Raw genomic sequence first — 26178 nt, forward strand, 5'->3', positions numbered from 1 at the left:
AAGCAATCGAGAGAGAACACACACGAGCGAGAACAGGCAGGAAGGAGAACATTAAATCTATTTGATTTTTAAAAATCACTGACTCATACTGTTTCTTTTTTCCAAACAAATAGGACTTACCCTCAATAAAAACTTACATTCACACACAAAATAAATTTTGTTGGACATGCAGTGTTTCAAAAGTTTTTGAATACTGCAGACAACAGCAGCTGTGACTTGCATTTTATAACATGTCAAAAATCTGATTTATATGGCTGCAGTGTGCAGTGTGGGCGAGGTCACGCCAGACCAAGGTGTGCACAGAGGTCAGGCACTGGCCAAGGGAGCCACCCCTTCAATTTACATGTTCAGATTTGCAAATGGAGCAGAATTTTATTTAGAAAAGGAGTTGTACTAGGGGCACTTCCAAATCACTGTCCAAGTTTTAAAGGTAAAAACCAAAGCACATTCTTCAGATTCATTACTTATCTTTGCTTGTCTGAATAATTCAAGACGTAGTGTAAGTTTGGGAGAAAATAAATTTTAATGTGGAGCCAATGGGTAAGTGTTTCACAGATTTTTAAAAAATATTTTTAAAAATTTATGTTTTATGAGGTTTTATCTTACAAGCCAGATAAAATTTATATAACTAATGACCTGAAGAACTTACAAAGCTAAAAGAAGGTAATAGCTATAACAAAACTTATAACACCAAGTTCAATTTGAAATGAATAAAATCATTGAACCTGACTAATACCAATGACAGTATAATGCCTGAATACTATACCAAAGTTGTTAAATATAGTGATGAAACTTTTAAAAATAATAAACAATTTTAAAATATTGACTAAATTGTAATTTTGTTTAAATGAAGTATAGAGATCTTCATCATATAATTATCTAAAGTATGCCAAACATTTAAATGGTTATCTTTTCTAAAATGACAATTATTACTTGACTGATATAAAGCCCAAACTAATATGTTTGTTTTGTTGTTTTAAGAAAATATTAAATTCAAAATCAAATACTCTAAAAACAATCTGTTCATTAGAATGGTGTGAACCCGGGAGGTGGAGGTTGCAGTGAGCCAAAATTGCACCACTGGACTCCAGCCTGGGCGACAGAGCGAGCCTCTGTCTCAAAAACAAAACAAAACAAAAAAAGCCAATCTGTTCATTATTACATTTTTAAAATTATACTTTAAGTTCTGGGATACACGTGCAGAATGTGCAGGTTTGTTACATAGGTATACGCGTGCCATGCTCGTTTCCTGCACCCATCAACCTGTCATCTACATTAGGTATTTCTCCTAATGTTATCCCTCCCTTAGCCCCCCACCCTCTGACAGGCCCTGGTGTGTGATGTTCTCCTCCCTGTGTCCATATGTTCTCATTGTTCAATTTCCACCTATGAGTGAGAATATGTGGCATTTGGTTTTCTGTTCTTGTGTTAGTTTGCTGAGAATGATAGTTTCCAGCTTTATCCATGGCCCTGCAAAGGACATGAGCTCATCCTTTTTTATGGCTGCATAGTATTCCATGGTGTATATGTGCCACATTTTCTTTATCTAGTCTATCATTGAGGGGAATTTGGGTTGGTTCCAAGTCTTTGCTATTGTGAACAGTGCCACAATAAACACATGTGTGCATGTGTCTTTATAGTAGCTTGATTTATAATCCTTTGGGTATATACCCAGTAATGGGATTGCTGGGTCCAAAGGTATTTCTAGTTCTAGATCCTTGGGGAATCGCCAAACTGTCTTCCACAATGGTTGAACTAATTTACACTCCCACCAATAGTGTAAAAGCATTCCTATTTCTTCATATCTCTCCAGTATCTGTTGTTTCCTGACTTTTTAATGATCACCATTCTAACTGGTGGGAGATGGTATCTCATTGTGGTTTTGATTTGCATTTCTCTAATGACCAGTGATGATGAGCTTTTTTTCATATGGTTGTTGGCCGCATAAATGTCTTATTTTGAAAAGTGTCTGTTCAAATCCTTCACCCATTTTTTGATGGGGTTATTGGTTTCTTTCTTGTAAATCTGTTTAAGTTCCTTATAGATTCTGGGTATTAGCTCTTTGTCAGATGGATAGATTGCAAAACTTTTCTCCCATTTTGTAGGTTGCCTGTTCACTCTGATGATAGTTTCTTTTGCTGTGCAGAAGCCCTTTAATTTAATTATATCTCATTTGTCAATTTTGGCTTTTGTTGCCATTGCTTTTGGTGTTCTAGTCACGAAGTCTTTGCCCATGCCTATGTCCTGAATGGTATTGCCTAGGTTTCTTTCTAGGGTTTTTACAGTTTTAGGTTTTAGGTGTATGTCTTTAATCCATCTTGAGTTAATTTCTATATGAGGTGTAAGGAAGGGGTCCAGTTTCAGTTTTCTGCATATGGCTATCCATTTTTCCCAACACCATTTATTAAATAGAGAATCCTTTCCCCATTGCTTGTTTTTGTTAGGTTTGTCAAAGATCAGATGGTTGTAGATGTGTGGTGTTATTTCTGAGGCCTTTGTTCTGTTCCATTGGTCCATATATCTGTTTTGGTACCAGTACCATGCTGTTTTGGTTACTATAGTCTTGTAGTATAGTTTGAAGTCAGGTAGCATGATGTCTTCAGCTTTGTTCTTTTTGGTTAGGATTGTCTTGGCTACACAGGCTCTTTTCTGGTTCCACATAAAGTTTAAAGTAGGTTTTTCTAATTTTGTGAAGAAAGTCAATGGTAGCCTGATAGGGATAGCATTGAATCTCTAAATTTCTTTGGGCAGTATGGACATTTTCAAGATATTGATTCTTCTTATCTATGAGCATGGAATGTTCTTCCATCTGTTTGTGTCCTGAGCAGTGGTTTGTAGTTCTCCTTGAAGAGGTCCTTCACATCCCTTGTAAGTTGTATTCCTAGGTATTTTATTCTTTTAGTAGCAAATGTGAATGGGAGTTCACTCATGATTTGGTTCTGTTTGTCTGTTATTGTTGTACAGGAATGCTTGTGATTTTTGCGCATTTATTTTGTATCCTGAGACTTTGCTGAAGTTGCTTATCAGCTTAAGGAGATTTTGGGCTGAGACGATGGGGTTTTCTAAATATGCAATCATGTCATCATGTCATATGCAGAGACAATTTGACTTCCTCTCTTCCTATTTGAATACACTTTATTTCTTTCTCTCGCCTGATTGCCCTGGCCAGAACTTCCAATACTATGTTGAATAGGATTGGTAAGAGAGGGCATCCTTGTCTTGTGCCGGTTTTCAAAGGGAATGTTTCCAGCTTTTGCCCATCCAGTATGATATTGGCTATGGGTTTGTCATAAATAGCTCTTATTATTTTGAGATGCATTCCATTGTTACCTAGTTTATTGAGAGTTTTTAGCATAAAGGGGTGGTGAATTTTATCAAAGGCCTTTTCTGCTTCTGTTGAGATAATCATGTGGTTTTTGTCATCGGTTCTGTTTGTGTGATGGATTATGTGTATTGATTTCTGCATGTTGAATCATCCTTGCATTCCAGGGATGAAGCTGACTTGATCATGGTGGATAAGCTGCTGGATTCGCCAGTATTTTATTGAGTATTTTCACATCGATATTCATCAGGGATATTGGCCTGAAATTTTCTTTTTTTGTTGTGTCTCTGCCAGGCTTTGGTACCAGGATGCTGCTGGCCTCATAAAATGAGTTAGGGAGGAGTCCCTCTTTTTCTATTGTTAGGAATAGTTTCAGAAGGAATGGTACCAGGTCCTCTTGGTACCTCTGGTAGAATTTGGCTGTGAATCCATTTTGTCCTGGACTTTTTTTGGTTGGTAGGCTATTAATTACTGCCTCAATTTCAGAACTTGTTATTGGTCTGTTCAGGGATTTGACTTCTTCCTGGTTTAGTGTTGGGCAGGGTGTGTGTCCAGGAATGTATCCATTTCTTCCAGATTTTCTAGTTTATTTGCGTAGAGGTGTTTATAGTATTCTCTGATGGTAGTTTATATTACTGTGGGATCAGTGGTAATATCCCCTTTATCATTTTTATTGTGTCTATTTGATTCTTCTTTCTTTTCTTCTTTATTAGTCTGTCTAGCAATCTATTTTGTTGATCTTTAAAAAAAAAAAAAACCAACTTGTGAATTCATTGATTTTTTGAAGTGTTTTTTGTGTCTCTATCTCCTTCAGATCTGCTCTGATCTTAGTTATTTCTTGTCTTCTGCTAGATTTTGAATTTGTTTGCTCTTGCTTCTCTAGTTCTTTTAATTGTGATGTTAGGGTGTCAATTTTAGATTTTTCCTGCTTTATCTTGAGGGCATTTAGTACTATAAATTTCCCTCTGAACACTGCTTTAGCTGAGTCCCAGAGACTCCGGTACATTGTCTTTGTTCTTATTGGTTTCAAAGAGCTTCTTTATTTCTGCCTTAATTTCATTATTTACCCATTAGTCACTCAGGAGCAGGTTGTTCAGTTTCCATGTAGTTGTGCAGTTTTGAGTGAGTTTCTTAATCCTGAGTTCTAATTTGATTGCACTGTGGTTGGAGAGACTGTTATGATTTCCGTGATTTTGCATTTGCTGAGGAGTGTTTTACTTCCAATTATGTGGTCAATTTTAGAATAAGTGCAATGTGGTGCTGAGAAGAATGTATATTCTGTTGATTGGGGGTAGAGAGTTCTGCAGATGTCTATTAGGTCCACTTGGTCCAGAGCTGAGTTCAAGTCCTGAATATCCTTGTTAATTTTCTGTCTTGTTGATCTGTCTAATGTTTACAGTAGGGTGTTCAAGTCTCCCACTCTTATTGTGTGGGAGTCTAAGTCTCTTTGTAGGTCTCTAAGAACTTGCTTTATGGATCTGGGTGCTCCTGTATTGGGTGCGTATATATTTAGGATAGTTAGCTCTTCTTTTTGCATTAATCCCTTTACCATTATGTAATGCCCTTCTTTGTTTCTTTTGATCTTTGTTGGTTTAAAGTCTGTTTTTATCAGAGACTAGGATTGCAAACCTTGCTTTTTTTTTTTCTTCCCATTTGCTTGGTAAATATTCCTCCAATCCTTTATTTTGATCCTATGTGTTTCTTTGCATACAAGATGGGTCTCCTAAACACAGCACACCAATGTGTCTTGACTCTTTATGCAGTTTGTCAGTCTGTGTCTTTTAATTGGGGCATTTAGCCTGTTTACATTTAAGGTTAATATTGTTATATATGAATTTGATCCTGTCATTATGATGCTAGCTGGCTGTTTTCCCCTTAGTTGACGCAGTTTCTTCATAGTGTAGATGGTCTTTATAATTTGGTATGTTTTTGCAGTGGCTGGTACCAGTTTTTCCTTTCCATGTTCAGTGCTTCCTTCAGGAGCTCCCATAATGCAGGCCTGATGGTGACAAAAATCTCTCAGCATTTGCTTGTCTGTAAAGGGTTTTATTTCTCCTTCACTTATGAATCTTAGTTTTGCTGGATATGAAATTCTGGGTTGAAAATTCTTTTCTTTAATAACATTGAATATTGGTCCCTACTCTCTTCTGGCTTGTAGGTTTTCTGCAGAGAGATCTGCTGTTAGTCTGATGAGCTTTCCTTTGTGGGTAACCCAACCTTTCTGGCTGCCCTTAATATTTTTTCTTTCATTTCAACCTTGGTGAATCTGACAATTATGTGTCTTGGGGTTGTTCTTCTCGAGTAGTATGTTTGTGGTGTTCTCTGTATTTCCTGAATTTGAATGTTGGCCTCTCTTGCTAGGTTGGGGAAGTTCTCCTGGATAATATCCTGAAGAGTGTTTTCCAGCTTGGTTTCATTCTCCCCTTCACTTTTAGGTACACCAATCAAATGTAGGTTTGGTCTTTTCACATAGTCCCATATTTCTTGGAGGCTCGCTCGTTTCTTTTCAATCTTTTTTCTCTAATCTTGTCTTCACACTTTATTTCATTAAGTTGATTTTCAATCTCTGATATCCTTTCTTCCACTTGATCAATTTGGCTATTGATACTTGTGTATGCTTCACAAAGTTCTCGTGCTATGTTTTTCAGCTCCATCAGGTCAACCTATGTTCTTCTCTAAACTGGTTATTCTAGTTAGGAATTCCTCTAGTCTTTTTTCATGGTTCTTAGCTTCCTTGCATTGGGTTATGATATCCTCCTTTGGCTTGGAGGAATTTGTTATTACCCATCTTCTGAAGCCTACTTCTGTCAATTTGTCAAACTCATTCTCCATTCAGTTTTGTTCCCTTGCTGGCAAGGAGCTGTGATCCTTTGGAGGAGAAGAGGCGTTCTGGTTTTTGGAATTTTCAGCCTTTTTGCATGGTTTTTCCTCATCTTCGTGGATTTATCTACCTTTGGTCTTTGATGTTGTGACCTTTGGATGGGGTTTCTAAGTGAACATCATTTTTGTTGATGTTGATGCTATTCCTTTCTGTTAGTTAGTTTTCCTTCTAACAGTCAAGCCTCTCTGCTGCAGGTCTGCTGGAGTTTGCTGGAGGTTCACTCCAGACCCTGTTTGCCTAGGTATCACTAGTGTAGGCTGCAGAACAGTAAAGCCTGCTGCCTGTTCCCTCCTCTGGAAGCTCTGTCCCAGAGGGGCACCCACCAGATGCCAGATGGAGCTCTCCTGTATGAAGTGTCTGTTGACCCCTGCTGGGAGGTGTCTCCCAGTCAGGAGGCACAGGGGTTAGGGACTCACTTGAGGAGGCAGTTCTCCCTTAGCCGAGCTCGGATGCTGTGCTGGGAGATCCACTGTTCTCTTCAGAGCCAGCAGGCAGGGATGTTTAAGTGTGCTGAAGCTGCGCCCACAGTCACCACTTCCCCCAGGTCCTCTGTTCCAGGGAGATAGGGGTTTTATCCATAACCCCCTGACTGGGGCTGCTGCCTTTTTTTTTTTTTTTTTTTTAAGAGATTCCCCTGCCCAGAGAGAAGAAATCTAGAGAGGCAAACTGGCTACAGTGGTTTTGCTGAGCTGCAATAGTCTCCACCCAGTTTGAACTTCCAGGCGGTTTTGTTTATACCGTGAGGGGAAAAACACCTACTCAAGTCTCAGTAATGGCAGACATCCCTCCGTCCACCACGCTCAAGCATCCCAGGTCAACCTCAGACTGCTGTGCTGGTAGCGAGAATTTCAAGCCAGTGGATCTTAGCTTGCTGGGCTCTGTGGGGGTGGGATCTGCTGAGCTAGACCACTTGGCTCCCTGGCTTCAGCCCCCTTTCCAGGGGGGTGAACGGTTCTGTCTCGCCGGTGTTCCAGGTGCCACTGGGGTATGAAAAAAAGCTCCTGCAGTTAGCTCGGTGTCTGTCCAAACGGCCACCCAGTTTGGTGTCTGCCCAAACGGCCGCTCAGTTTTGTGCTTGAAACCCACAGCCCTGATGTCGTAGTCACGTGACGGAATTTCCTGGTCTATGGGTTGCGAAGACCATGGGAATAGCATAGTATGTGGGCTGGAGGGCACTGTTCCTCATGGCTTCCCTTGGCTAGGTGGGGAGTTCCCCAACCCCTTGCACTTCCCTGGTAAGGCAACACCCCACCCTGCTTTGGCTCGCCCTCTGTGGGCTGCACCCACTGTCTAACCAGTCCCAGTGAGATGAGCCAGGTTCCTCAGTCAGAAATGCAGAAATCACCTGCCTTCTGTGTTGATCTCGCTGGAAGCTGCAGACCAGAGCTGTTACTATTCAGCCATCTTGCCTGCCACCCATTATTACATATTATCTCCCACATTCAAAGGCAATTTTTACATAACTATAACAATTATACAGACATATCTCATTATATGCATTTTATTGCACTTTGCAGATACTGTTTTTACGAAAGGCTTGTGGCAACCGTGTGTCTGTTGGTGCCATTTTTCCAACAGCATGTGCTCACTTCATGTTTCTATGTCACATTTTGGTAATCCTCACAATATTGCAAACTTTTTCATTATTATTACATCTGTTATGGTGATCCGTGATCAGTGATCTTTGATGTTACCATTGTAATTGTTTTGGGGCACCATGAACCATGACTGTATAAAATAGAGAACTTAATCGATAAATCTGCATATTCTGAATGCTCCATTGACCGAACATTCCCCTATCTCCCCTGGCCTCTCTATTCCCTGAGACACAACAATATTGAAATTAGCCCAATTGATAATCCTACAATGGCCCCTAAGTGTTCAAGTAAAAGGGAGAGCTGCATGTTTTTCACTTTAAATCAAAAGCTAGAAATGATTAAGCTTAGTGAGGAAGGTATGTAGAAAGGTAAGATAGGCCTCTTGCACTGTCAAAGGAAATTAAAAGTACTATTCCAGTGAACACACAAATGATAAAATGCAACAGCCTTATTGCTGTTATGGAGAAAGTTTTAGTGATCTGGATAGAAGGTCAAACCAGCCACCACTTCCTCTAAGCCAGGGTTGTCCAATCTTTTGACTTCCGTGGGCCACAGTGGAAAAAGAATTGTCTTAGGCCACACATAAAATACACTAACACTAACAATAGCTGATGAGGGAAAAAAATCGCAAAAAAATCTTATAATGTTTTAAGAAGTTTATGAATTTGTGTTGTGTGGTATTCAAAGCCATTCTGGGCTGCATGCAGCCCATGTGCCAGGGTTGGACAAGCTTGCTGTAAGCCAAAGCCTAATCCAGAGCAAGGCCCTAACTCTTATAAATTCTATGAAGGCCGAGAGAGGTAAAGAAGTTGCAGAAGAAAAGTTTGAAGCTAGCAGAGGTTAGTTAATGGGGTTTAAGGAAAAAAGCCATCTCCATAACATAAAAGTGCAAGGTAAAGCAACAAGTGCTAATGTAGAAGCAGCAGCAAATTATCCAGAAAATCTATCTAAGATCATTGAAGATGGTTACACTAAACAACAGATTTTCACTGTAGACAAAACCAGCTTCTACCAGAAGAAGATACCGTCTTGAACTTTTACAGCTAAAGAGAAGTTAATGTCTGGCTTCCAAGCTTTGAAGGACAGATTGACTTCTTGTTATGGGCTAATACAGCTTGTGACTTTAAGCTGAAGCCAACACTCATCCATCATTCTGAAAATCCTAGGGCCCTTAAGAATTATGCTAAATCTAATCTGCCTGTGCTGTATAAACAGAACAACAAAACCTGGATGACAGCACATCTCTTTACAGCATGGTTTACTAACTATCTTAAGTCTACTGTTGAGGCAAGACCCTCCCCCAGCAAAAACATTACAACTCACTGAGGGCTCAGATATTTGTCAGCATTTTTTAACAATCAAGTATTTTTAAATTAAGGTATATACATTATCTTTTAGATATAATGCTACTGCATACCTAATAGGCTATAGTATAAACATACATTTTTATTTCCTTTGGAAACCAAAAAAATTTGTGTGACTCACTTTATTGTGATATTTGCTTTATTGCAGCAGTCTGAAACCAAGACCCACAATATCTCAGAGGTATGCTTGTACACATACACACACACAAACCATTTTAGCATATGGTGTTTGAATTTCAAAATGACGTTTTCATGAAACAAAATCAGTGTCTTTTATTATTTTATTTGAACCGTGAAGCTATGATGCTGTCTACTGATATGAAAATGACTACTAAACTGTATATGGGAGATAATCTGTGACTTCATGACATTCGAGATGTATTTATTAAGAGACATATTGTGATGATTTTGTATTATTTATTGCACCATGCAAATAAGCAATCTTTAGGATCATGTGATTCTAAAGTAGAAAATCTATAGATTTTCAAGCTAACTTTTCACTCTAAGTCAGTGGTCCCCAGTCTTTTCAGCACCAGGGACTGGTTTCATGGAAGACAATTTTTCATGGACTGAGGTGGGGGATGGTTTCAGGTTGAAATTATTCTACCTCAGGTCATCAGGCATTAGATTCCCATAAAGAGCACGCAATCTAGATCCCTCACATTTGCAGTTCACAATAGGGTTCACGCTCTATGAGAATCTAATGCCACCGCTGATGTGATAGGAGGTGGAGCACAGGCCATGATGCTCACTTGCCTGCTTCTCACCTCCTACTGTGCAGCCTGGTTCCTAATAGGCCATGGTCCGGTACTGGTCTGCAGCCCGGGTGTTGGGGACCCCTGGTCTAAATGAAAGACTTGATCTTTAAAAACTATTTTTCCATCCACCTATCAATAAACGTGTACTAAGTGGCCTACTACCCTTTTAAAAAAAAGGACACTGGGTGAGGAATGCCAGACACATAAACAAGCGCAAAAATGTTTTAGGCTGATTCATATAAGCATATTTTGACTTACAAAAATGAGTTTCATGTGATTAAACCTAATATTCTTACAGAGACATATGTATGTTACTATATTTACACACACACACACAGACACACACACACACACACACACACACATTCTTAACTGTTAATGGAGAATCAGAAAAAGATTCCAAGAGGTAGAATGAATAAGAGTTTCTAAAGCAGAGATGAATCAACATTTCAGACAGAGGTAACAGCATGTCCAAAGGCATAAAAGAAGGAAGATCTAATGTATTCAAATAATTGCAGGTAGATCACAAGCCAGGAAATGTATAGTGGCGTGTGTGGACTGTGTATGTTCACACACACAGGGTGGGAGGGTGGGATGGTGGTGAAAAGAATGGCAGGAATAGATAGTGTAAAACATGCTGGACCCAGATTGTAGGCTTTATCTTAAAGGCAATGGGGAGCTTTGAAAGCTTTTTAGCAAGGGAGTGACATGATTACATAAACATTTTAGAAAATTCATTCTGATGGCAGTGTGGAAAACAAATGGGAATCTGCTGAGGACATGGTATCAGAGAAAGCAGTTTGGAGGCTATTTTAATAATAGTGAAGAAATAAGGCACAGGAATTAGGAAAAAGAGAGAGATAATTAAAGACATACTTAGGAGGTACACCCACAGTATAGCTGAGAAGGGTAAGAAAAAAATCAAGAACAACTTTCAAATGCTGCTAAAATTAAATACCTAAATGAATAGCTATTAGGGAAATTCATATTAAAACCACAATGAGGTGATGTCAGCAAGATAGCTCACTAGAGACACCTGGCACCCATACTCCCCACCCACACAAGAAAGGACCAATGCAATGAATAAAGAGCTAAGACGTCACTAGAGTGTTGACCAGAGAGTGCTGGAGTACAGTAGGGAAGTGGGGAGGTACCTATAGTGATTGGAAGTCCAGGAGGTACCTACAGTGATTGGAAGCAATGGAGAGAGACACCTAGCCTCTGTGGCACTGTCTACCATGCCTGGATCAGATTGATTTGGAGAGAGGAGACAATTTCCCTTTCAGGGAAATGGTAAGCAGAAGAATCTCATCAGCTGCTATTGCCACTGCAAATGCCCACAGTCCTTACTATAGGTGAATCCCACATCATCCCAAGCCCCAAGTCCAGTTTGGAGAGCTGCTGGGAATTCATGCAACTACACTGGATTATGTAGTTGCACGGATTATGAGCAAAAGCTGTGCACTCCCCAACCCCCACCTATCCTGTGAGCCACACTGCTGCAGCACAGTGCCATCTTGAAATTAGAGCCACCTCTGCAATGTGTCCTCCTCTGGGACCAATAGCCATTGCGCCTCTCCAGCACTGGTGGTTCATCTTCATTCCACCCAGCCCACAGATGGCTGATGCCATAACCCCAGCTATGCAAAGCCTGGGTCCAGGATGGGCTTGCGAATCTGGTCCTACACAGCAGGGAAACCAGTTCCCACTGCCTGCACTTCCAGCTGGAGGAATAGTCTAGCAGTCCTACCCAGGGTGAAGCCACTGCTGAGCCAGCTAAATAGCTGCACACCCTCCCCTAAGCTAAGCAAGAAAGGACTTGGGGCTACCAAGTAGTTGACAAGCAACCCCTTGGGCTGTCCCCAAACAGATGGAGCAGCTACAAACCTAGGACCTGAGAAACAGCCCTGCGGCACCCACCCCTCCTGCTGACACACCTCTGGCCTGCCCAAAGGCCCCATGCCTGTAATCAGAGCCTGAGAAACAGCTTCATGGGCTAGTCCTAGTTTACCTTCTCCTAGGCCTCCAAGCTGCCAACATGTAAGTCTTGGGCCTAAGAAACAGCTCTGCAGGCTGCCCCTGGCTAGCATGCCCCCAGGCTGACTGAGTAGCTGTATGTCCACTTCCTAGGCCTGAGAAATAGCCCCGGGGGCTGCCCCTGGCAGACACACTCCCAGACTGAGTGGCTGTGTGTCCATGTCCTGGCCACATCTACCATACATGCACCCAGGCCACCCAAGAAACCACCCATGTCCTACCTAGACCAGAGAAACAACTCCAGGAGCAAACTTGAACAGACGTACACCCAGGACAACTTAGAAGCCATGCATCTGCACCCCAGGCCTAAAAAACAGCCCCGTGGGATACCCCTGACAGACATGCCCTCAGGCCAGCTGAATAGCTATGCACCCATGTCTCAGGTCTAAGAAATAGCCTTGTAAGCCATCCCTGGCAGCCATAACCCCAGGCTGGCTGAGCAACCAGGTGCCTGTGTCACCAGCCAGGGTAACAACTCCAACGCCCCAACCCCAGCAAGACTTCAAGTTGTCTGACTCACTGTGTGCATACTCGCACCCTTGACCTGAGAAAAAGCTTCACTCTCAGCAAAGCCACACCACCACTGCCAAACTCTCTCATCTTAGATTCCTGAGACACTCATAAATGTTAGTAGTGTAGATTACAGCTGAAGAAACTACCTGGAGACTATACTACATGTTAATCTAGACCCAAAACCAAGGCACCCCACCAAACTGACACCCCAAGACCCATCTATATGTATAAGTCTTTCCATAAGAAAATTGGAGGGGGCAATTGTTCCACCAAATGCATAGAAATTAATGTAGGCAAGAAAAAACCAACCAAACAAAAAACATGGGCAGAAAAAGCAGGCAAACATTACACCTTCAGAAGAACACAGTAATTATCCAGTAAGAATCCAATCCTAAGGAACTATATGAAATACCAGAAAAAGAATTCAAAATAGTACTCTTAAGGAAACTCAGTGAGATAAAAGAGAATATAGATAGACAGGGGCCAGGCACAGCAGCTCATGCCTGTAATCCCAGCACTTTGGGAGGCTGAGGTGGGCAGATCATGAGGTCAGGAGATTGAGACCATCCTGGCTAACACAGTGAAACCCCATCTCTACTAAAAATACAAAAAATTAGCCAGGCTTGGTGGCAGGTGCCTGTAGTCCCAGCTACTCAGGCAGCTGAGGCAGGAGAATGGCGTAAACCCAGAAGGCGGAGCTTGTGGTGACCCGAGAACGCGTCACTGCACTCCAGCCTGGGCGACAGAGCAAGACTCCATCTCAAAAAAGATAATATAGATAGACAACAATGAAATTTTAAAAATTCACTATTTAGATGAGAAATTCAATAAAGAAATAGATATCATAAAAAAGAATCAAACAGAAATCCTGAAGCTGAAGGATTCAATTAACGAAATAAAAAATACAATTGAGGCTGGGCACAATGACTGACTCCTATAATCCCAGCACTTTTGGGAGGCCACGGTGGGTAGATCACTTGAGGTCAAAAGTTCAAGACCAGCCTGGCCAATGTGGTGAAACCCTGTCTCTACTAAAAAATACAAAAATTAGATTGGCATACTGGTGGGTGCCTGTAATCCCAGCTACTTGAAAGGCTAAGGGAGGAAAACTGCTTGAACCCAGAAGATGGAGGCTGCAGCAAGCCGAAATCGTACCACTGCACTCCAGCCTGAGTGACAGAGTGAGACTCTGTCTCAAAAATTAAAAAAAAAAAAAAAAATTGAGAGCATCAGTAAACAGACTAGATCAGCCAATCGTACCACTGCACTCCAGCCTGAGTGACAGAGTGAGACTCTGTCTCAAAAATTAAAAAAAAAAAAAAAATTGAGAGCATCAGTAAACAGACTAGATCAGCCAGAAGAAGGAATTTCTGAATGTGAAGATAGGTCTTTTGAAGTAACACAGGCAGTCCCCCCGCTACACACCCAAAAAAAGGCGTCCAAGATGTATGAGACATCATTAAGTGAACAAATATTTGCATTATGGGCATTCCAGAAGAAGAAAATAAGGGGAAAAAAGCTAGCATTTCATTAAATATGTTTTCTGCATATTTCTGCAGAAAACATATTTAATGAAATAATAGCTGAAGTCATCACAGGTTTTGGGAGAGAGACAGATATCCAGATCCAGAAAGTTCAAATAATCCCACATAGATTCAACCTAAACAAGTCCTCTTCAATGCACATTATAATCAAATTATCAAAAGTCAAAGACAAAGATAGAATTCTAAAACTGCAAGAGAAAAGAATTAAGTCACATGTAAGGGAATTCCCATTAGTTTGACTGGATTCCACAGCAGAAACCTTACAGGCCAGGAGAAAATAGGATATAATCAAAGTACTGAAAGAAAACAACTATCAGCAAAAGTATTATACCCAGCAAAGATATCCTTCAGGAATAAAGGAGAAATAAAATCTTTGCTTCCAGCCAAGCAAAAACTAAGGGAATTCATCACCACTAGACTGGCTATATAAGAAATGCTCAAGGGAATCTTACATATGGAAGGGAAAAGACAATTACCATACTCATAAAAACATGAAACTATTAAACTCACTGGTAGAACTGATATACAAAGGAGAAAGAGAAAGGATTCAAACCATTTCATTACAGAAAACCAACCAACTGCAAAAATAAATAAAAGAGAAACAAAGGATACACAAAACTACCAGGAAACAAACACAAAAACAGAAGGAAGTCCTCATCAATAACAACCTTGTATGCCAATGGATTAAATACTCCATGTAAAAGATACAGACTGGCTGAAAGGATAAAAAATAAAAACAAGAGGCTGGGTGTGGTGGCTCACGCCTGTAATCACAGCACTTTGGGAGGCTGAGGTGGGTGGATCACGAGGTTAGGAGATTGAGACCATCTTGGCTAACAAGGTGAAACCCTGTCTCTACTAAAAATACAAAAAATTAGCTGGGCGTGGTGGCAGGCGCCTATAGTCCTAGCTACTTGGGAGGCTGAGGCAGGAGAATGGCGTGAACCCGGGAGGCGGAGCTTGCAGTGAGCTGAGATTGTGCAACTGTACTCCAGCCTGAGGGACAGAGCAAGACTCCGTCTCAAAAAATAAATAAATAAAATAAAATAAAACCAAGACCCAACTATATACTGCCTATAAGAAACTCCCTTTATCCGTAAAGTCTCACACAGACTGAAAGTGAAGGGATGGAAAAAGACATTCCACAAACAAAAACCAAAAACAAGCAGGAATATCTGTATTAGACAAAACAAGACTTCAATTCAAAAGTTGTACAGGCCGGGCGCGGTGGCTCAAGCCTGTAATCCCAGCACTTTGGGAGGCCGAGACGGGCGGATCACGAGGTCAGGAGATCGAGACCATCCTGGCTAACATGGTGAAACCCCGTCTCTACTAAAAAAAAAAAAAATACAAAAAACTAGCCGGGCGAGGTGGCGGGCGCCTGTAGTCCCAGCTACTTGGGAGGCTGAGGCAGGAGAATGGCGTAAACCCGGGAGGCGGAGCTTGCAGTGAGCTGAGATCCGGCCACTGCACTCCAGCCCGGGCGACAGAGCGAGACTCCGTCTAAAAAAAAAAAAAAAAAAAAAAAAAAAAAAAAAAAAAAAAAAAAAAAAAAAAAAAAAAAAAGTTGTACAAAGAGAAAAAGAAAGACATTATATAATCATCAATGGATCCATTCAGCAAGAGAATATAACAGTTGTAAATATATATATGCACCCAGCACCAGAGCACCCAGATAGACAAAGCAAGCTGTACAAAGAGAAAAAGAAACATTATATAATCAATGGATCCATTCAGCAAGAGAATATAACAGTCATAAATATATATGTATGCACACAGCATCAGAGCATCCAGATATATAAAGCAAATATTATTAGATTTAAAGGGAGAGACAGACTTCAATACAATAATAGTTGGGGACATCAACACCCAGTCTCAGCATTAAACAGGTCATCTAGCCAGAAAATCAACAAAGACACACTGGATTTAAACTGCACCATAGGCTAAATGGACATAATTTTCAAAACGTTTCACCTAAAAACTGATTTTTTTCATCAGCACATGGAACATTCTCCAAAACTGACCACATATTAGGACATAAAACAAGTCTCAAACTTTTTAAAAAATTGAAATACCAAGTATCTTATTTTACCACAATGGATAAAACTTCAAATCAATAATAAGAGAAACATCCCAAACTATACAAATACATGGAAATTAAACACCACCCTGCTGAATGGCCAATGGATTAAGAAAGAAAATAAGAAAATTAGAAAGTCCCATGAGACAAATGAAAATAGAAACACAACATACCAAAATCTATGGGACACAGCGAAAGCAGTATTAAGGGGCAAGTTTATAGTAATAAATGTCTACACAAAAAACTAGAAAGATTTCAAATAAACAATTTAATGATGCATCTCATAGAACTAAAAGAAAAAAGAAAAAATCAAACTCAAAATTAGTAGAAGAAATAAAGATTGGAGCAGAAATAAATAAAATTGAGAGAAAAAAATACAAAAGACCAATGAAATGAAAGTTGGTTATTTGAAAAGATAAACAAAATTGACAAATCATTAGCTAAACTAAGAAAAAAGAGAAAACCCAAATAAAAAAATCAGAAATGAAAAATGAGACATCACAACAGATATCACAGAAATACAAAGGCTCATGAGCAAATACATGCCAATAAATTTGAAAACCTAGAGGAAATAGATGAGGTCCTGGCTATATACAACCTACCAAGATAGAACCAAGAAGAAATGAAAAACCTGAACAGACCAATAACAAGTAATAAAATTAAAACAGTAATAAAACAGTCTCCTAACAGAGAAAAATCTAGGACCAGATGACTTCACCATTGAACTGTAATGAACCTTTAAAGAAGAATTAAAAGTAATTATTCTCAAACTGTTTTAAAAAAAAAAAAAAAAAGGGATTCCAGCTGGGCGTGGTAGCTCACGCCTGTAATCCCAGCACTTTGGGAGGTTGAGGCAGGTGGATCACTTTAGGCCAGGAGTTTGAGACCAGCCTGGCCAATGTAGTGAATCCCCCTCTCTACTAAAAATACACAAATTAGCCAGGTGCGATGGCCTGCACCTGTAATCCCAGGTACTTGGGAGGCTGAGCTAGGAGAATCGCTTGAACCCGGGAGGGGAAGGTAGGTTGCAGTGAACTGAGATGTGCCACTGCACTTCAGCCTGGGCAGCAGAGCGAGACTCCTCCTCCTTCTCCTCAAAAAAAATAAAACAAAATAAAAAAGTGATTCTATGAGGCCCGCATAACTGTGATAGCAAAACCAGATAAGAACACAACAGAAAGAGAAACTACAGGATAAATCCCCCAATGAACACAGACATAAAAGTGCTCAAGAAAATACAGGCAAATCAAATACAAAATACATAAAAAAGATAATACACCTGATCAAGTGGGATTTATGTCAGGAATGCAAGTATGGTTCAACATATGCAAATCAATCAATATCAACACTATATCAACAGAATGAAGGAGAAAAACCATATGATCATGTCAATAGGTGCAGAAAAAAGCATTTGATAAAATGCAACATCCCTTCATAATTAAAAACTCTCATGAAATTAGGTATAGAAGGAAAGTACCTTAACAAAATTAAGGCCATATATGATAGACCCACAGCTAACATCATACTGGATGGACTGGAACAAGACAAAGATGTCCACTCTCACCACTCTTATTCAACATAGTACCAGAAGTTCTACATAGAGCAATTAGACAAGAGAAAGAAATAAAGGGTATCCAAATTAGAAAGGAGGAAATCAACCTGTCCCTGTTTGTAGATGACATGATCTTCTATATAGGAAAACCTGAAGACTCTACCAAAAAACTCTTAAAACTAATAAATGAATTCAGTAAAGTTGCAGAATACAAACATCAACATAAAAATCAGCAGTATTTTTATACATGGATGATTAACTAAACTGAAAAAGGAATCAAGACAATCCCATTTACAATAACTACAAAAACATAAAATACCTAGGAATAAATTTAACCAAAGAAGTGAAGGATCTCTACAATGAAAACTATAAAATGCTGATGAAATAAACTGAAGAGGATACAAACAAACCGGAAGATATGCTCATGGATCAGAAGATTTAATATTGTTTAAAATAATCATACTACCCAAGGAAACCTACAGATTCAATGCAATCCCTATCAAAATACCAATTACATTCTTCACAGAAATAGCAAAAGAAATCCTAAAAGACGCAAAACAGATAAAGCGACAAAAAGAACAAACTGCAGGCTGGGTGTGGTGGCTCATGTCTGTAATTCCAGCACTTTGGGAGGCTGAGGCAGGTGGATCATGACATCAGGAGATGGAGACCATCCTGGCTAACATGGTGAAACTCCATTTCTACTAAAAATACAAAAAATTAGCTGGACGTGGTGGCACACACCTGTAGTTCCAGCTACTCGGGAGGCTGAGGCAGGAGAATTGCTTGAACCCAGAAGGTGGAGGTTGCAATGAGCCCAGATTGCACCACTGCACTCCAGCCTAGGTGGCAGAGCGAGACTCTGTCTCAAAAAAAAAAAAAAAGAAAAGAAAAGAAAAAGAAAACAAAAAAGAACAAAGCTGCAGACATCATGCTACAACTTCAAAATATACTACAAAACTGTAGTAACCAAAACAGCATGGTTCTGGCATAAAAACAGACACATAGACCAATGGAACAGAATAGAGAACCTAGAATTAAAGAACCCATGCTTCTACAGCCACCTGATTTTTCACAAAAGCATCAAGGACACTCATTAGGGAAAGGACAATCTCTTCAATAAATAGTGCTGGGAAAACTAGATAGCAATATCCAGAAGGATGAAACTACTCTCCCACCCTCTAACCTTATACAAAAAGCAACTCAAAATGGATTAACAATCTAAATGAAAGACCAGAATCTATGAAACTACTGCAAGGCAACATAGGGGAAAGACTTCAGGACACTGGTCTGGGAAAAGATTTTATGAATAACACCTCAAAGCACAGGTAACAAAACAAAAATAAACAAATTTTAATCTCTAATTTAAAATCTTTCCACAAAGGAAACACTATGCCTGGATGGATTCACTGGTGAATTCCACCAAACATTTCAGGAAAAAGAGAGAATATTATACAAATTATTTTAGATACTAAAGAATGAACATTTCCCAACTCATTTTTCTGAAACCAACATAACCTTGATGCCAAAACTTGACAAGAAATTAAAGAAAAAAAAATTACTATTAATCCTCATGAACATAGACAAAAAAAATCATTTAAAAAATTAGCAAATTAAATCTACTGATATAGTAAAAGGATAATATATCATGACCAGTAGGGTTTATCAGCATGGTTGGTCTAATATGTGTGAATTAATACAATTCACCACATTAACAAAATAAAAGATAAAGATTATATTGTCACCTCAATAGATTCAAAAAAGGCATCTGATAAAACTTCAATACCCACTCATGAGGGAAAAAAATCTCCACAAACTAGGGGAACTTGCTTAAGCTTATAAAGAGTATCTACTAAAAACCTACGATTAGCATCATATTTCACGTTGAAATATTGAAAGACTTTCCCCTAAGATTAGAAACAAGGCAAAGATGTCCAATTTCACTATTTCTATCACCATTATACTGGAGGTCTTAATTAGCACATGAGGATAATACAAAGAAATATAAAACATAAAAACTGGGGCTGGGCACAGTGGCTCATGGCTACAATCCCAGCACTTTGGGAGGCCGAGGCGGGTGGATCATCTGAGGCTGGGAGTTCAAGACCAGCCTGGGCAATGTGGTGAAACCCCATCTCTACTAAAATACAAAATAAATTAGCCAGGCATGGCAGCATGCTCCTATAGTCCCAGCTACTTGGGAGGCTGAGGCAGGAGAATTGCTTGAACTCAGGAGGTGGAGGTTGCAGCAAGCCAAGATTGCACCACTGCACTCGAGCACTCCAGCCTGGGCAACAGAGCAAGATTCTGTCTCTCCAAAAAAAAAAAAAAAAAAAAAAAAAAAAAAAAAAAAAAATTAGCTGGATGTGGTGGCGCATGCCTGTAATCCCAGCTACTCAGGAGGCTGAAGCAGGAGAATCACTTGAACCCAGGAGGTTGCAGTGAGCTGAGATCGTGCCATTGCATTCCAGCCTGGGCAAAAGAGTGAGACTCTGTCTCAAAAATAAATAAATAAATAAAACCCATAAAAATTGGAAAGGAAGAATAAAGCTGTCATTATTCACAGATAAATGCTTTCCATAGTGAAAGAAAATGAGCATATGTATGGCATACATTACTCAAGAAAAGCCAGCACAGAGGGTAAACAAGAAACAGAGAGGAGAATTACCCAGTAAAAAGACTTTATATGCTAGGCACACAGCCACCATGCTAATAACAATACATTCTTAAAAATAAGAGTAATTTAAATCAAGAAAAAGCTCAAGCTTTAAAGTTTGTTTCAAACCACTTCAATAGTGTTCAAATGCCAGTAGAAATAGACCAAAAAGATTTTCCAGTCAATTGGTTGAAAATACCCTTACCATACATTTAAGAATTGCCTTAGATGCTGACTTTGCAAGTCTTACAATATTGTTAGTTTTTGTGAGGCCTGACTCAGGGTACATCAGAAAAGAAAAGCAAAATATTGTGTATAAAGCCACCAAGAAAACCACATAGAGACCAACAGATCTCAATACACCCCAAATCACGTCTTAGGCATTTAGATAAATAACAGAATATTCAGTGTCAGAAGCTTTCCAATTATTTTTAAAAGCTTTTGGTTTTAAAATTTAGCATAAACAAAATGAAAAAACTTCAGACTACTTTTCTAGGAAAATTATTTTGATCACAACTTGTCAGTATGTGAATAAGTAACAAACATAAAGTCTTAAAAACTTTCTTTGAAGGCCAAATATAATTTTTCTATAAACTACATCCACAGAACAATGTCTATTCTTCTTTGCCCCATATTTTCCTTTGGTTGTTGTTCAAACATCTCCTTGTGATATAAAAAGCTGGCACAAATGGCTATTACCATGAATTAATTTTTAGAAAGGCAAAAATAGAAAAGTAAAATCTTAAACCTCATGTGATTGAGTCAACAATTGGAACAAAAAATTTTCTGAAATGATGGAAACATTTAAAAGGACAACTGAAAGTAAAAGTAGATGTTCTGATATAAGGCAGAGTAAAATAGCAGTTTGGAAGTAATAAACATTTCCTAGCAGTCAGTGATGCAGAACTAAAATACTATCTTATTCAAAAGCCATGACTACATTGAACCTATCATACTGGACTCAGCAATTTCTTTCTGAAGACTTTTATTAGGTTGTAAAACTTTGTAGCATTTCTTACTGCATGGGAAACCAATTTTCAGAAGATATTCCCTAATTATATTAAAGTACAAGTCTTAGCTATGCAGATATTCTACTCCTAAAAGTAAAACGTAAACTGGGCTATGTATCAAGAAGATGTCTGTCAATAGTAACACCTCAATAATGCAATTTTACACGTGAATTGAATCAGCCTATTGTAAAAGTTTTTTGTTTTGTTTTGTTTTTTTGTTTGTTTGTTTTCCCCAAAAGCTTTTCCCGGCCAGGTGTGGTGGCTCACGCCTGTCATCCTGGCACATCAGGGGCCCAAGGCAGGAAGATACCTGGAGGCCAGGAGTGCAAGATCAGCCTGGGAAACATAATGAAATCCCATCTCTATTTCAAAAAATAAATCAATAAGGCTTGCCCTTACTTCATATAACCATTATTTACTAATAGGACATCATGGTTTAAGAACAACAATGTACCGACATTGTAGCATATAAAAGAGAGTTTTATAATGTATCAGTTTAGAAAGTTTTAGGTTGTAAGTAACAGTCAACCCAGTTCACAATAGCATAAACAAATATGGATAAATTTCTCACAAGACACAACATCTTGAACAGAGTAACTGCTAAAGTTGGTTCACTAATCAATGATGTAATCAATATTTTCAATATTTTTTCTCCACCATCCTAAGTGTGTCAACTTTTTGTATTCATTTTTATTGCCTAATGGTTCCAGGATGGTCACTTCAGCTGTAAGCATCACATCTAAGGTCAAACCCAGAAAAGGGGTTACACCCCAGCCCTGTCCTACCCTTTTATCAGAAAAGAGGAAAGTCTTCCGTGAAGTCCCCCAGCAGACTCATGAACTAGAATTGTATTACATGGCCACTGTAGCAGTAAGAAAGTTTAGAAAATCGAGTATTTAACTTTTCTAATTTTTATGGTAAAAGTAAGGAATAGATATTGGATTGGATAACCAATAGCGTCTGTCACAGTCCTCAACCCAACATGCACATGCACACTTCTTGTCACACCTATGCATTAAACAGAACACACTCATTCTCTCCTCAAGAAAGACAACCCTCCTCTCTCATCCAATTACTGTAAATAGCTTTAAACAGAATCCCTGGGTGATTTTCTATCTGCTATATCAAGTCCAAATATGGCAATTCCTATCTGACCATCTGAATAGCTAAAAGGTATCGGTCTCTAAGCCATCCTCCTTTGTTAATATAACTGTGAAAAAGAAAGGACAGAGTAACCCCCTTAAAATTCCCATTCAGAAAAGGGAATAATGGGAAGCACACAGTTGTCAACAGCCCACAATCCACACTGTATCTTAAGGACAGAAACGGCAGATTCCTTGGCAGGCAGTAAGGTAAATTCCTTGGTTAGTCAATCTGCTAGGTCCTGGTATAAGTCTCAGGAGCATCTGCTTTGTCATTGTCCTCTTTGGCCCCATCTAAGGTAGTTTCTAAACAGACACCCTTCCCAGGGGCTCCACAGCTTTTGTAGCCCACTTCACACTGGTTTGACTTAGAGTGATGGATATGAGAATTGCCTGGAGGGAAAAACTTCTGTTTTATTTGCTTCACATCAACTCCTTGTGTGAATAACCTAAAAAAAAAAAAAAAAAAAAAAAAAAAAAAAAATTCCACAGTAGAATGTTTCACCCTATAATGGGTGAGTGACATTGGGAGAAAAATATTGTGTCTACTTTCTTCACCTATACATGAGGGCAGAGTTAGAAGTGGACACAATGATAATGCCTCATTCAAAGGGATATCTGAGTATCAAATGAATTTATACATGTAAAATGCCTGGAACATAGGAAGGATTCAACAAGTGCTAGCTATTATCATTACTTTTAATTGGGAAACTTAAATAGCGTATGACCACCTAACTCCTACCGAATGGGGAAAAATCCAAGGCCTTTCCTCTAAGGACTAGAACAAGATAAGGATGTCCACTCTCACTACTGTTATTTGACATAATACTGGAAGTCCTGGATGGAACAATTAGACAGGAAAAAGAAATAAAGAGAATCCAAACTGGAAAGGAAGAAGTCAAATAAGCCTTATTTGCAGATGACATGACCTTATACATAGAAAAACCTAAAGACTCCACCAAAAAAAAAAAAAAATTTGAGCTGAGAAACTCAGTAAAGTTGCAGGATGCAAAAATCAACATACAAAAATCAATAGTATTTCTATATGCCAAAGGCAAACAATTTGAAAAAGAAATCAAAAAAGCAATCTTGACGGGTAGAGCAAGATGGCAGAATAGAAGGTCCTACCAATCATCCCCCCTGCAGGAACACCAAATTCAACAACTATCTACGTACAAAAAAAAGCACCTTATAAGAACCAAATATCAGGTGAGCCTTTACAGCACCTAATGTTAACTTCACAGTTCTGAAAGAGAAACTTAAGAGAGTAGGAAAGAATTTGAATCATTGATGCTACTCCTCCCCTATCCCATCACAGTAGTCAAGTGGTGTGAAGAAATCTGTGTGCTTGGGGAGATTGAGAACACAGAGACTGTGAGACTTTACATTGAACTCAGTGCAGTAACAGTATAAAGCAAAACTGGGCTGAACTTAGCTGACACCCAGCTACAGAGGGAGCATTCAGATAAGCCCTAGCCAGAGGAGAATCACCCATCCCAGCAGCTGGAACTTGAGTTCCAGCAAGCTTTATCATTGTGGCCCGAAGTGCTTTGGGGCTCTAAATAAACTGTAAAGGCAGTCTAGGCCCCAAGAACTGCAAGTTTTAGTGTTGAGCTGGGCTTGAAGCCAGTGGACTTGCCAGTCATGAGACTTACTGAGACACAAGGCGGGGCATCTAAGGGAGTGCTTGCACTACCCCTCCCCCAACCCCAGGCAACACAGCTGTGACTCCAAAAAAGTCACAAAAGAGCCACAAGCTGTGTTGCCTGGTGTTGAAAAGGGGGTAGTGCAAGCACTCCCTTTCCACCTGAGAGGAGAGGAGAGGGAGAGTAAAGAGGAATTTTGTCTTGCACCTTGGACACCAGCTCAACCACAGTAGGATACAATACTAGTCAGAACTGTAAGGCCCCCATTCCAGGCCCTAGCTCCCAGATGACATTTCTAGACACACCCTGGACCCAGAGGGAACCTGATTCCTTGAAAGGAAGGACCTATTTCTGGCAGGATGCATTATCTGCTGGCTAACAAGCCCTTGAGACCCTGAATAATCAATAGTGATACTCAGGTAGTACGGTATGGGCCTTGGGTGAGACTCTGAGACACACTGGCTTCAGGTGAGACCCAGCACATTCCCACCTGTGGTGGCTATGGTAAGAGATTCCTTCTGCTTGAGAAAAGCAGAGGAAAAAGAGGAGACTTTGTCTTACATCTTAAGTACAAGCTCTACCACAATGTGGTATAGCACCAATCAAGCTCTTGGGGCCTCTGATTCCAGGCCTTGGCTCTTGCATGGCATTTCTGGACATGGCCAGGGCCAGGGGGGACCCCACTTCCCTGAAGAGTGAGTCCCAGGCCTGGTAGCATTCACCACAAGCTAACTGAAGAGCCCTCAGGCCTTAAGTGAACATTGGTGGTAGCCTGGCAGTACTCCTTATGGGCCTTGGGTGGTAATGACCATAAGGTGAGGGTCTTCTGCCTGTGAAAAGGAGAGGGAAAAGTGAGAACTGCTTTTGATGGTTTGAAAGCCCACTCAGCCACAGTGGAATACAACACCAGGTAGACTTCTAAGTTTTTTGACTCCAGTCCTTAGCTCCCAGATGGCATCTCTGGACCTGCCCAAGGCCTGCAGGAACTTGCCGCCCTAAAGGGAAGGACACAAACCTGGTTGGCTTCACTAGATGTTGACTGTAGAGCCCTAGGGCTTTGAATGAACATAGGTGGCAGCCAGGTACTGGTTACAGCGGGCCTTGGGCAAGACCCAGTGCTGTGCTGGATTCAGGTCTAACCCAGCACAGTCCCACTGGTGGTGGCCATAGGGGTGTTTGGGTCACCCTACTCCCAGCCAGAGGTGGCTCAGCACAGACAGAGAAACTCCATTTGCTTGGGAGAAAGTAAGGGAAGAGAATAAGAATCTCTGCCTGGTAAACCAGAGAATTCTTCCAGATTTATCCAATATCACCAAGATGGTACTTCTACAAGTCTGCAAGAACCACAGCATTACTGGGCTTGAGGTGCCCCGTAATGCAGATATGGCTTAGATCTTAGATCACGACGCTCGAAGTCCTTTTGAATACCTGGAAAGCCTTCCCAAGACAGGTGGATACAAGCAAGCCTAGACTGAGAATACTGCAATGAATACCTAACTCTTCAATGCCCAGACACCAGTGAATATCCACAAGCATCAAGACCATCCAGGAAAATATACCCTCACCAAATGAACTAAATAAGCTGCCAGAGACCAATTCTGAAGAAACAAAAATGCATGACCTTTCAGACAGAATTTAAAATTGCTGCTTTGAAGAAACTCAAAGAAATTCAAGATAACACAGAGAAGGAATGCAGAATTATATCAGATAAATTTAACAAAGAGATTGAAATAATTGAAAAGAATAAGTAGAAATTCTGAAGGTGAAAAATGCAATTGACATATTGAATAATGCATGAGAGACTCTAATAGTAGAACTGATCAAGCAGAAGACAGAATTTGTGAGCTTGAAGACAGGCTATTTGAAAACACAGTTAGACACAGATTAAAACAAAATAAAGCATGAAGCACACGTACATTATCTAGAACATAACCTCAAAAGGGCAAATCTAAGAGTTACTGACCTTAAAGAGAAGGTAGAGAAAGGGGTAGAAACTTTATTCAAAGGGATAATTAGAGAGAAATTCATAAACCTAGAAAAATATATTAATAACCAAGTACAAAAAGGCTGGCTGG

General features: G+C 39.8%; 1 protein-coding gene across 4 annotated transcripts in view; it reads right to left on the bottom strand.

Annotated features, from left to right (window-relative positions):
- The window catches only part of NRG4 (neuregulin 4), a 116098-nt gene that overhangs the window by 78557 nt on the left and 11363 nt on the right, over positions 1-26178 (bottom strand). The window contains exon 1 of one of the 4 annotated variants that reach the window (XM_030930044.1): positions 121-199. The exons of 2 other annotated variants lie outside the window; for them this stretch is intronic. The gene's annotated coding sequence lies outside the window, so the exon portion shown is untranslated. Of the gene's footprint in view, positions 1-120; positions 200-26178 lie in introns of those variants that run through there. One more of the 4 variants, XM_030930045.1, reaches the window with a different exon arrangement.

This window comes from Rhinopithecus roxellana, chromosome 5, assembly GCF_007565055.1.
Source record: "Rhinopithecus roxellana isolate Shanxi Qingling chromosome 5, ASM756505v1, whole genome shotgun sequence".
Classification (NCBI taxonomy): domain Eukaryota; kingdom Metazoa; phylum Chordata; class Mammalia; order Primates; family Cercopithecidae; genus Rhinopithecus; species Rhinopithecus roxellana.